Consider the following 12,730-nt stretch of genomic DNA (forward strand, 5'->3'; position numbering starts at 1 on the left):
TTGTTGTCCAGTTTTTCATTATAATACAGTGTGATACAGTATTATTATTATTACTTTGAGGATTTGTTGTATAAAATAGTCATATATTTCTGTCTTATTTACTTTACTTTCACCTGGAGCTTATATTCTAATATTGCAGTGTATTGTTCATCATGTTGCAAAAGGCTGTATTTTATGTAAGCATCGTAGGCAACATTCGTAACAGCAACAGTAAACATACAAGGCACGGAGGCCCCTCAGCACACTAGAGCAGAAGGGAAAAAAACATTGCCGTTTATCAAGCGCTGAAACTTTGCTTGGTGCAGAACAATCTGGAATAATGTTAAACATTGTAACAGTCCCCTCTTGGCAACCTGAACTTGTTCAAAACATTAAATCATTGTGACACCTGCGCTAAAAACAATCTAGAAACAGCACAACGAATGAAACAGAACACAGATGTCTCGACGTGCGTTTTTGAGACCTGAAGTTATTTTTAACTTGACACAGTGTCTAAAAATGTGCCGGTCCTGCGTGAGACACTGAAGAAACAGCGAGACACGGTGCAGCAGTCAAGAACGTTCATCCAGCGTGTATGTACATAGGAAAACAATGTAAAATCAGAGCAGACGCACGCAAAAACGTGTTCAGTGTGAACGGCCTTTAACTCAGGGGTGAAACAAGTTTGGAAGTCCTATATATTTTTTCATAAATCACAAACCCGAACCCAAAGTCCTACTTGAAAAACTGACCCGAACCCAGCGGACTTCTAACGTGAACCGGTCTAAGAGCGCTGACAACAGCGTATTCACGTGTGTATGCAGAACATTAAGTCATCCCTCAAGTGGTTTTTGTGGAGCTTTCCTACCGGGGCGGGGCCCCCCACCCCCGACGTCCGGGGCCACACGCAATTGCAGGGTGGTTAAAACCGCTACTGATCAAATTGTATGACTGCACTGAAAAAATTAATGTCAAAAATGCGTAATGAACATTTATTTAATCAGCGTATTTAGTTGAAGACTCATCAACTCATCAAACTTATCAAAGTATTTAAAACTCATCAACTAATCAATATATTTGTTTAAATGGATTTATTTCAGATAATGTACATCCCACTTTACCATTATAATGTTAGTAGACTTCTGCTTTAAAAACATAATTCCTAATAGCTAAAATAATTAGTACCATACAAAGGCAAAAACAATATACTAAATGAATCAATATTAAAAGCAATGATGAGATACAGTGGCCAATATTACTTAATTTTCAAGTGTTGTGATAAAGTAAATTGTGTGGCCGTTTGTAAGGCAAGGGTATACTTTGTTTTTCTGCGTGCCGTTCCGAAAACATTTACTGTGCTGAAATTAGAAGCATGCAGAAAATCAAAGTTAACTTTGGCCCTAACACTCTGACTTCTGTTTATTAGAAAAAGGACGCTACCACAGTCAACTCAGGTTGGACTTCAAAGACACTTAATTAATCTTACAGTTCGATCAATATCCTTTAGGTTTAAAAACATTGCCCACCAAAAGTCCTCAGTTTACTCAGTTAATATATGACTTGTACTACACATAGATAACTATTATTGGCATTGTATTTATGCTATATTGCCAGAGGGGAACTGGCTACCCCAGCTGAGCTTTTTCCATTTACTAACATCTTATGGAGTTTTGGGTTCCCTGCCACATTCGCCTTTGGCTTGCTCACTAGGGGCCTACAGACAAATAATTTTAAGGCGTAATTTTCAATAACGTTTTTCAATGAAACTGCACAATGGGGACATTTAAGACATTACAGCATGATTTTTCTGGAAAGCTGCTTTGAAACTATGTGTATTATTAAAAGCGATATACAAATATAAATGACTTGACTATTAATGGTCTGAATTTTATTAATGTCTATTAATGGTACAGTTATGTCTGGCCCTTACATAAATTCTCACACCAAAAGATGACCGGTAGATTTGTAGCAGTATGTGGGCTACTAGGAAAATGGTCCCCAGTTTTCCCATCTTTCAGAATGAGGAAATTTAAAGGTGCACAGAGTAATTTTTTCCCTATTAAAAAAGTTTTACTCCTAAAGAAATGAAAAATAATCTTGAAACATATATAGATTGTCAGGAATAGAGAGGCTCAGGACCCAAACGCAGAGTGAAAAATAAAGGTTTATTTAATACAAACATAAAACTCCCACAAGGGGGAAAAACAAACACAGACTAACCCGTAGGGGAATTATAATTCAGGGCTGGGGCAGAGGGTAACAGGGAATCAGGACCGACCTGACTGGACCGAACCAAACCGAACCGAACAGGATTAGGACTGGGACTGGGACTGGGAGCAAGACCGACCGGAAACACAAGACACAAGACTGGAAACAAGACGAACTGGCACTGGACAGCAAACACTGAGACTAAAATAGGGAGAGAAATCAACAGGTTAACAAGACAGGGCAGGTGTGACTAATAAACTAATAACTGGCAAACAAGGAGGCGGGGTATGACGTAAGACAGAGAGACACGCGGCAATACAAAAACAAAGGCACATGCTCTCACAAGACAACAAAACACCCGAATGGCATGAGCGCACATCACCAAGACAATAAGGCAATATATGCCCATGCCAACCAACAAACAAAATGAGAGAATGCGTAGCAACACCAAACAAAGTGCTGCCACGCATTCTCACACTAAATAAAACCTGAGCATACATCGCGAGGCAAACGCCACGCGATGCATACAACAGGTGACAAAAACAAGACAGGACACCTGTGCGAGAGTTTGGCCACAAACACACCCGACACCTTAGACTGAAGTGACCGCACCTCAGCACAACATGAAGAGAGCTTGCGACCTGGGCGCGCAACGTGATGAGAGTGTGACGCAAGGCGCACCCACGTTCGCGAGAGCCAGACAAACTATTGACGCGAGTGCATGCTGCCAAGATGACATAAGTGCAATGCAACCACGTCAATAACAGACAGATATGGAGTGTCCGGATCCCGACACAGACCGAAATCGAACCAGACAGGATCCAGACACCATGCTCCCGACATGAAACAAGACGGACCGAAGAGCACACGGCAGGGAATACAACCGAAACTGACGTAAAGACAGACAACGAAACACAAGACAGACATGGGACGATGATGCCATGGTCCTGTCAGACCAAAACCCAGACTGACAGAGTGATAGGACCGTGACATATACAGTATATATATAATCATGAGCTCTCACATGAGATGAGGACTCTAGTCATATCATTAACATTATAAAAGCTGTTTTATTCTACATGGGGCAGAGGCGCCTCATGGGGGCTGCCATTTTAAAATCACATGACCAGCTGAACACTACTCGCTTAATTTTGTTAATCTTAGTCTTGTTATTGGACACTTTCACTCTTGGATTAAATTAATCATGGCTGTTTGTGAATAGTGAATTTTTACAATGGCATCTGTAACTGAAAACTATAGATTTTGAATGATGCTGCATCCACACCACTAGGTGTCACTGTAAGTCCAAGATGACACAGACAAACAGATACTGAGTGCACCTTTAAGGTGAAATGTGAAATTTTAGGGTGGGTGACAAACACTTTTGCTTAGGGATCACTGTCTGTCAAATATGTAAAATTAACTAATTAAAAAGGGCAGGAAACAGTGCGAGAAAAAATAAGGATGGGTGTAAAATGTTAAGGCTGTTTCTCAATGTGCATTCCTGTGCGTTTTTATGTTCTCGTGGACTCGTTCGACATCATCGTTCACTGACAAAGTTCAATTCCAACACTCAAGAATGCAAGTACCGAAAATGCATAAAATTACACAGATATTTTCTTGATCAGACCGAATATCGAGAATGCAAGGACCCATTTGAAGTCCAAGAAGTCACAGCAGCACTATGGTGGCAGACAAAGAACATTTATCGTTGTGTTTTCCCTCAATAGTTTCCCATTGTAAGCTCACGTCGTCATACTCCGTCAACATTTGTTGTTTTGTTGGGCATTATTTTTAATAAAGTGAAAAAAAAAAAAACACATGGAGGAAACAAGTGTTAACAGACTTTATTATTTCAATGTATCACTAGTCCTGCAAAACTTTACTGGTGTGATGATATGCTGTTACTGTTGTGTTATAATGCCAGTAGTTCTCTCGCTGGCAACAATGCACTGGGACAGGCAATTGTGCAAAAGGAAGATCGCAGCACATCTCAAAGCTTGCAAAAGGTGCGTTCTACATCCTCCTTTCCTTCTGAGTTTGTTCTTCCACGGTAGCTTGTCAAGACTGATTTACATGATATCATTTCACAGTTCTCTTATGCATTTGTAGATTCTTTTGATGGGCCGAACCCTGAAGCCAGCGCTTATCATTATATGTAAATTGTGAGTACTGGAACACTGACATCTGAAAAGCATGTGCTCTTGTTTTGTCAGAGGTCTCAAGGAAGAGTACTTTATCAAACCTGAGTGGAGGTGCTTGACATGTAGACTTCAGTCCAGTGGTTACCTAGTGGTGTATGAAGTAGTGCTTTATCATTTCTGTAGTTTCAATCACTTGAATATATTGATAGAAATCAGTGATTTGGTCACATTTTCTCAGCAGAAGTCCATCACCAATGTGGATCAATAACAAAATATTTGGATTCACAGTCCATGTTAGTTTCACAGGTGAGATGAGTCACTGCAGTAGCTATGAGTCTGAAAAAACTGAATGTCCGTTTGTGAAAGAAACTTCGTCTGCAAACAGATTAAAGCCCTGATTAGACCATAAAGAGGCAAATAAGTAATAAAAAAGGAAAAGCACATATACTGTATTGTTCTCACATGTTTATCACAAAGAAATGATTTTAACGTGACAAAAATGTGTTTCTGCATTTCAAAAGTGTCAAACAGTAGAAGTTATGCCAATGCAAAACAAAGACTAAATCTTGCACTAGTGGGTGATTGCATTAAAAATGCTCTCAGATTTCGACAATTTGCAGCGAAACAAAGCCATAACACTGCCCTAACCAGGCACAATCTCTTGTCACATTATGCCTGGTTTGGACAGGTGACGCTGACAGTAACTGCACAACCCCATCTCACGACATGTCATAATAATAGTACGAGATGGTGAAATCAGACAAGTTTGCTTGTACAAAAGTACGACTTTTACTCCCTAGAGAAGAATACATGAGCAAATGAACCATGTAAAGATTTTCATTAGTCTAAATGCCAAAGTATGACTTTGCTGATCGCTCTGCGCACAGTATGCGCGACGCAAATTTCGTCATCAGCCCAGTCTGTATGCACTCTCCGCATGTCATCCAATCCTCGTCTGTGCGCATTGTCAGTGCCTGTTGTTGAATGTACTAAAAGAGTATCACAAAGCAGTCATAGCGGGCAAGCGTCGAACGCGTTCGTATTCGGTTGGGGTCAAAAGAGTATACTTTGAAGGCTATCGACTAGGCGCAATCTGATCCAGAATGCAGAAAAACTATGTATACCTGGTCCTTAACCCCTAAACCAAAGCCTAAACCAACCATGATTGTAATAGGAAAATAACCTTAGTGTACCACAGAACAAAGAAAACATTGGTGTTTGGAACGAGATGAGGGAACCATGTTACACGTTATTGACATTTATCAGTTGTTTGTATTGCATGAATAAATATGGAATGAGTAATCAAATTTGTTAACAGAATTTCCTTTCTTAAAGTGTTGGGTAGGAGGCTAAATTTGATGCCTGTATTGTATCAACTTGAAATTATGATTCCAGCATCTTGTACAAATCATTACAAGTTGTCATGAGACTATGCTGCATTGCACTTTAAATCTGCATTATAACATATGTTTGTTCTCACTACTTACTGACTATTGAAAAAGGAGGGTTCATGTAACACACTGCTTTAAGACAAACGTTACAAACAGTCTTAAGTCTTTAGATAAAATAAAACATTTTAAAATTACACACTGCACCTTTAAGAAAACCCTCAGACATGTCTTATCATAAATTAAAGAAATATTCTGTGTTTGATAGAAGTTAAGCTCAATCGACAGCATTTGTGGCATAATGGTGATTACCACAAAAAGTAATTTGACTCGTCCCTCCTTTTCTTTAAAAAAAGCAAAAATCAAGTTTACAGTGAGGCACTTACAATGGAAGTCAATGGGGGCCAATTTTTGCAGGGTTTAAAGGCATAAATGTGAAGCTTATAATTTTCTAAAAGCACTTACATTAATTCTTCAGTTAAAATTTGTGTATTATTTGAGCTGTAAAGTTGTTAAAATTGTCATTTACTGGGATTACAGGGTTTACAGTGGTATGTCGTCATGGCAACGAAGTTGTAGCATTGGATATAATTTTACACAGAAAAGGCAAGCGATTTTATCACACTAAAATAATGTTAACATGCATATTGTTTATGTCTTGTGGCTATACTTTTGAAACTTTTAATTTTTAATGTTTACAAATTGGCCCCCATTCACTTCCATTGTAAGTGCCTCACTGGAACACAGATTTTTGCTTCTTTTTTTTTTTTAAAGAAAAGGAGGGGCATATGGAAATTATTTTTTGTGGTCATCAACATTATGCCACAAACGCCATCGATTGAGCTTAACTTTTATCGAACCTGAACTTTTCCAATAGGAAGAAAGATGTCTGTAAAAAATGTTCAAGTCTTTTAAATCTAAATACAAACTACTTTAGTATATAGTAACAGTTGTACTACAACTCACCCAACACGGTTTCAAACATCCTGTCTTTCTTATAGAACTTACAGAAATATATTATATATTTCACTGACAAAAAAACAAACAAACGTACATACAGGTACCTTTCAACTCCTCGTTCGAATCAGAAATCACCATAAAAATTAAAAATGTAAAAAAGCAATGTTGATGACTTTTTGAAATTTCTGCTCAATGTCCAACTTTGTCCCTCACATAAAGCACAGCCACACCAAAGCTAATGTTCATTCAGCGTTTGCCTGAGTTTTGGTGGGTCGGGGAGCAAAAGTAAAAAGCAAAAAGCAAAAACTCTCAAGTCATCCGTTTATAATAACCACCTTACGGGCAAAAGAAGTTCTGTAATGTCCTACATCGATTCTTCCACTGTCAGTACTTGTTATGCCATTCACAATGTCCCACGCTCACCTCCTCGATGTCCAGATTCTTCCTAGACTTATAGATAAACTCCCCGATGGCCACAAACACGGAGAGGACGAGTCCGGCTGCCAGTACGATGAAGATTCCTCCAATGTTCTCCACACCAAGAGCGCTGGCCTCTTTACTGTCCTCCTCTGGACAGCCGTTCCCTCTCCACCATTTCTCCTTCATCATGTGCAGCTTCCCTTCCTCCTGTAACTGCAGGATGGCGATGGTGACCTTGTCTCGATATGGAGAACCTGAGAGAGAACATTGCAGAGATGAACTGAGCAAATATTATAATGGTTTCCAGGATTTGGAATTAACTTCTGAATATTTCAAAATGGAAGAGGTTTTAATTTAACTAATAAAATTAAACAAATCCTCCAACAAATGCAGCATTTTAATCATTTCAATAGTGCAGTATAAGTCTATGGAGAGCAGCTCATTGTCCATTTTTAAAAGACTCTAAAGTGTTTATGGAGGCCACTGCATGGGATTTTACAGATCAGATTTTAAATGTTTTAGTAAAAAATTACTGTAGGTAAATATAGCTATTAGTACGTTTATACATATAAATAAATATAATTTTATATATTTCTTCAGAGCAGAAAACATGCCTTCATTTTTACCAGATTCTTAATTTCTGTTTTCTTGCATTTCACTTGTATTAAAGCTGAAGTATGTCATTTCTGTATTACACATTTTTGGACAAATCTGTTTTATCTCGACGTACCGATGGGGGTGCCGACTCCGTAGCCCTTTGAGTCGATGAGTCCACCGATCTGTGTGAGGTTACAGTTTCTCTGACTGATGTATTCAATGCTGGTTGACTCCATCAGTAAAGCGTAGTCTGTGGTCAACACACGCTGAATTCCTTCTCTGTTGTTCTTTACCAGCGCTGTGTTCTTCCTACTGCTCATGAACGCCCACATCTTCTCATAGGTGGAGATCTTTGATTTCTGGAATCAGAAATCAATATTTGATAAAGTCTACAGAAGGCTTTATTAATACGATTAGACACTAATTGCTGTGCATTACAATGATTTTACCATGTTTAAGGGGTGTTTTTCAGTATGATGCAAAGTCCGAGTGCTTGAAACCCCATTAACCATGGTAAAATCACTGTAACACACAGCCTCAAGTGGTTTATTGCTTTTATAAAATGACAGCAACAGCAATACGATCACAGACAGCACATAAAAAGAATTCAACTGATGTGCGATCAATTGATATACTATAAGTGCATCAGCTTTTATAGGATTTTACAACTTTGTGCATCTAATTAAGCATATATTTAAGCATTTTCATTCCAATGTTCTTTAAATTCATTAAGTGCCATCCTTTCATTAGAAGATGCAGATTTGTTCTTTTGCACCATGCAAATGCACTTCGGCCCATGCTTCAGGATGGTAGAAAAAGCAACTGTCCTAGGCTAAGGCCACACCTTCTCATGAATATTTAAGAGGAGGTACATCTCCAGAACATATCTAGAGGCCTTTAATCATTGTTGTTTTCAAAGTTGGATGAAACAGTAGTCCAATCCCTATTCCTTTTTTCCCCAAATAACAAAAATTCTCTCAAAATTAAAAACACATGCATGTTATCATCATCTTCTACAGTATATTTGGTAACAAAGAGTTTGTTTTTCCCTTTTGTTTTCCTTTTTCAAGTACCTTTTGTTTTACTCGGCGACTGACTAATACCGAGTTCCTGTTTGATTTCATATTTACTAATGTTTTATTAAATGAGTGTTAATTGGTACTTAAAACATTTTAAATTAATGATTAGATGTCACAAAACATGCAATATGCAATAAAACAAATAATCTGATTATTGTACCTAAAAAGTGTAATCTAAAAGATTACATTACTGATTACATTTTAGTTGTGTAATTTGTTGGGTAAGTAACCTACCCAACGCTGGTGACACATAAACAATAACATGTTCTCTATGGGTGCTGCACAGTGATACAGTATACACAGTATCTAGATAACTAGGTTTTTCAATTAGCTGTTACCAAATTGTGTATTTTAGCATGAGTGGAACCCTGAACTGGCCAATCAGCATCCAGGACCAGATTAAGGAACCAAAATCTGTTTTATAAGAAATTAGGTTTACCTATCTTGTCTTTCAAAAAATATAGAAATATCTCTCCGAATTTTACGTTTGAAATTTGAGGTTTTTTAAAAAAAGTTACAGCTGTAAATAAGCTCACAGTGGACTTCCTGTGCTTATAGCTGACATAAAATTCTTATATGCTTTTCTAAATCAGTGATGTGACAGATGTCCTCAAAATTCTCTCTCATTCTGTCTCTCTCTGTAAGCTGCTTTAATATGTTCTGTATATGTGGAGTTCCCACTAGCAGAGATCTCAGTCCTGTAATCTTTCTTGCCAATCTGTGTGTGTTTAATCACAGGTCTTACTATCTGTAGGTGTAACTGCTGTTCTCCGTTCAACCCTCAAACTGCGCACCTCTTAGTTAAAAGCCAAATAAACTCTTATGCTGTAGATTCAAACACTTAGCACAAAACAACCAGACTGCTATGGGACGACGTAACAAAAGAGATTCCAACAAACAATAATGAAAGGGTTCTTAAACAGGCACAGATTCTGTATGTGGAGACAATGACTTCGAGACACAAAGACTGTGTCTCCAGAGACATCGTTTTGAAATATAACCATTCTTTCAATGAAAACGGTTTGGCACAATCATAATTTTGGCTTATACTTCCTGGAAAGACCAAGAACAATCAAGGGACATTCCTGGTAAAAAGGTTTTCACACTTGGTTTGATTGCTTGGTACTAGCAACTTTTTACTACTGTAGTTGAGTAATGATTCAGGCGAAGATGTCTGCTTTACTGTCTTACGTATTTATCCCTTTAAATGCAATATACAATATAAAAATTACAAGTCATCAACAGCAAATTTATGTTCAATCCACACCAAAAGTGTGTGAAAACACCCAAATTGATAATTTAATGCAATTCTCACAATGAAATTCTACACAATTAGATTTTCTGAAGACAGAGGTTGAAAAAGGAGCTTGTGGTTTGCTTGAATTCTGTATATCTGATGGTAAAATACAAGAATATATAGAAAGTAGTCTAATCAGTCAGAAACATAGCATGGAAAAGGTGCAATGTTGTGTCATCTAACCTTAAAGAAAGTCATAGTGGATCCGTCCCTTACGGCACCATACTCTATTTTAGTTTGTTTGGCCAGATCATCGGCTGAGTCTATAGGGGAGTCCATTCGCTCCACAGTGAGGAAGGCAGCCAGGTTAGCTGTGTAGGACGAGATGATGATGAGGGTGAAGAACCACCAGATACCTCCAACGATCCTGGTGGACAAAGCCTTTGGCATCAACTCTGATCCTGGAATATTCAAACAGTAAATACAGTTACCAAATGAAAATGTTCAAAATTAAACTTGATAGTTGATGTATTATAGTTATCGTATTTCCATTCAAGTTCTTGGAGACTAAAAATCTTTTCTTCGCTTTGGGGTTTAACGGCAATGCATGAAGGATGGATAAAAACTCAAAACAAGAAGGAGATTTAACTGTGTATCTTTTCCATTGTAACAGCTGCTAATTACCCAAAATAAGTCAACCATTTGCATAATGATCTGGAAAGTTGAAAATTAATACTCGCATCTTAGCAGATGGAAGTCAAACGTATCTGTTCACCCTCCTACCAACATTGTTCACCAAGGGAACATCAGGGGACATAAGGGGAACTACTCTTAATTGGTCATAATTAATAAGTATTATTATGAATTAATTCATAATAAGACCTCTTCTTGCACAAACAGCTGAAGATGCTTGACTTGTGTCTTTCAGGCTATTAATTACACTGGCGGACAAAAGTTGGGAATAATGTACAGATTTTGCTCTTATGGAAAGAAATTGGTTCTTTTATTCACCAAAGTGGCATTCAACTGATCACACTGTATAGTCAGAGTTAGTAAAAGTTCTCATCATAAAATCCTCCACGTGCAGCAATGACAGCTTTGCAGATCCTTGACATTCTAGCTGTCAGTTTGTCCAGATACTCAGTTGACATTTCACCCCACACTTCCTGTAGCACTTGCCATAGATGTGACTGTCTTGTCGGGCACTTCTCACGCACCTTACAGTCTAGCTGATCCCACAAAAGCTCAATGGGGTTAAGATCCATAACACTCTTTTCCAATTATCTGTTGTCCAATGTCTGTTTCTCTTTGCCCACTCTAACCTTTTCTTTTTGTTTTTCTGTTTCAAAAGTGGCTTTTTCTTTGCGATTCTTCCCATAAGGCCTGCACCCCTGAGTCTTCTCTTTACTGTTGTACATGAAACTGGTGTTGAGCGGGTAGAATTCAATGAAGCTGTCAGCTGAGGACATGTGAGGCATCTATTTCTCAAACTAGAGACTCTGATGTACTTATCCTCTTGTTTAGTTGTACATCTGGCCTTCCACATCTCTTTCTGTCCTTGTTAGAGCCAGTTGTCCTTTGTCTTTGAAGACTGTAGTGTACACCTTTGTATGAAATCAGTTTTTTGGCAATTTCAAGCATTGTATAGCCTTCATTCCTCAAAACAATGATTGACTGATGAGTTTCTTGAGAAAGCTGTTTCTTTTTTTTTGCCATTTTTGACCTAATATTGACCTTAAGACATGACAGTCTATTGCATACTTTGGCAACTCAAAAACAAACACAAAGACAATGTCAAGCTTCATTAAATGAATCAAATAGCTTTCAACTGTGTTTGATAAGGGCAAGTGATTTTCTAGTACCAAATGACCAATTTAGCATGATTACTCAAGGATAAGGTGTTGGAGTGATGGCTGCTGTCTAGATTTGATCAAAAATGACTTTTTTCAAATGGTGATGGTGCTGTTTTTTTACATCAGTAATGTCCTGACTATACTTTGTGATCAACTGAATGCCACTTTGGTGAATTAAAGTACCAATTTCCTTCCGAAACAGCAAAATCTGTACATTATTCCAAACTTTTGGCCACCAGTGTAGATTCAAACCCAGGATCTAAGCAGCACATGTTTTATGGTGAAACATCAGTAGATTCTTTCACATTTGTTAGCTAAGTAGGTGTTGTAACTCATACCTTGCTGCATAAGGGCTCCGACCCCAAACCAAACACTGTTGATTAAGGTGAAGTTGTTCTCTACGACATCAGAATCAGGGTTGCAGGGATGAGGGTTGTACCATTCATATGGCGTAAACCTGCAGAGAGGCCGTGCAAACACAATCACATCTTTAGCAACACATACAGTATATAATCAAGTCAATAAAGTCTAATGTTATTATTTGTAAAACACTTCATAATTTTGTATCAAAGCAGCTTTACAAAGTGCTTTAATACCTCCAGTGAGCAAATCCTCCTCTGGCTGGCACATATTTAAAATCTATTTCAGAATATCGCTTAATGACATTATGTTTTTATTTTTTTATAACAATCATCACATTTCACATGATAATTCTACCTATAAAATATACAGTATGTCAAGTTAAACCACATATATTCAAGAGAAAAAAAAAGCTAAATCAAATAGCCGTCATTTCTACTGTAAAAAATCTTAAATTACTCAAGTAGACAAACCCATGAATCTAAAATCCAAACACTGAAATCTC

The 12,730-nt window shown here is 37.8% G+C and overlaps 1 pseudogene; it reads right to left on the reverse strand.

Moving 5' to 3' along the window:
- Nucleotides 1-4,033: 4,033 nt before the first annotated feature.
- LOC127429885 (glutamate receptor ionotropic, kainate 1-like) overlaps nt 4,034-12,730 on the reverse strand; it is a 48,541-nt pseudogene continuing 39,844 nt past the window's right edge.

Source organism: Myxocyprinus asiaticus, chromosome 39, assembly GCF_019703515.2.
Source record: "Myxocyprinus asiaticus isolate MX2 ecotype Aquarium Trade chromosome 39, UBuf_Myxa_2, whole genome shotgun sequence".
In the NCBI taxonomy this organism is placed as follows: Eukaryota; Metazoa; Chordata; class Actinopteri; order Cypriniformes; family Catostomidae; genus Myxocyprinus; species Myxocyprinus asiaticus.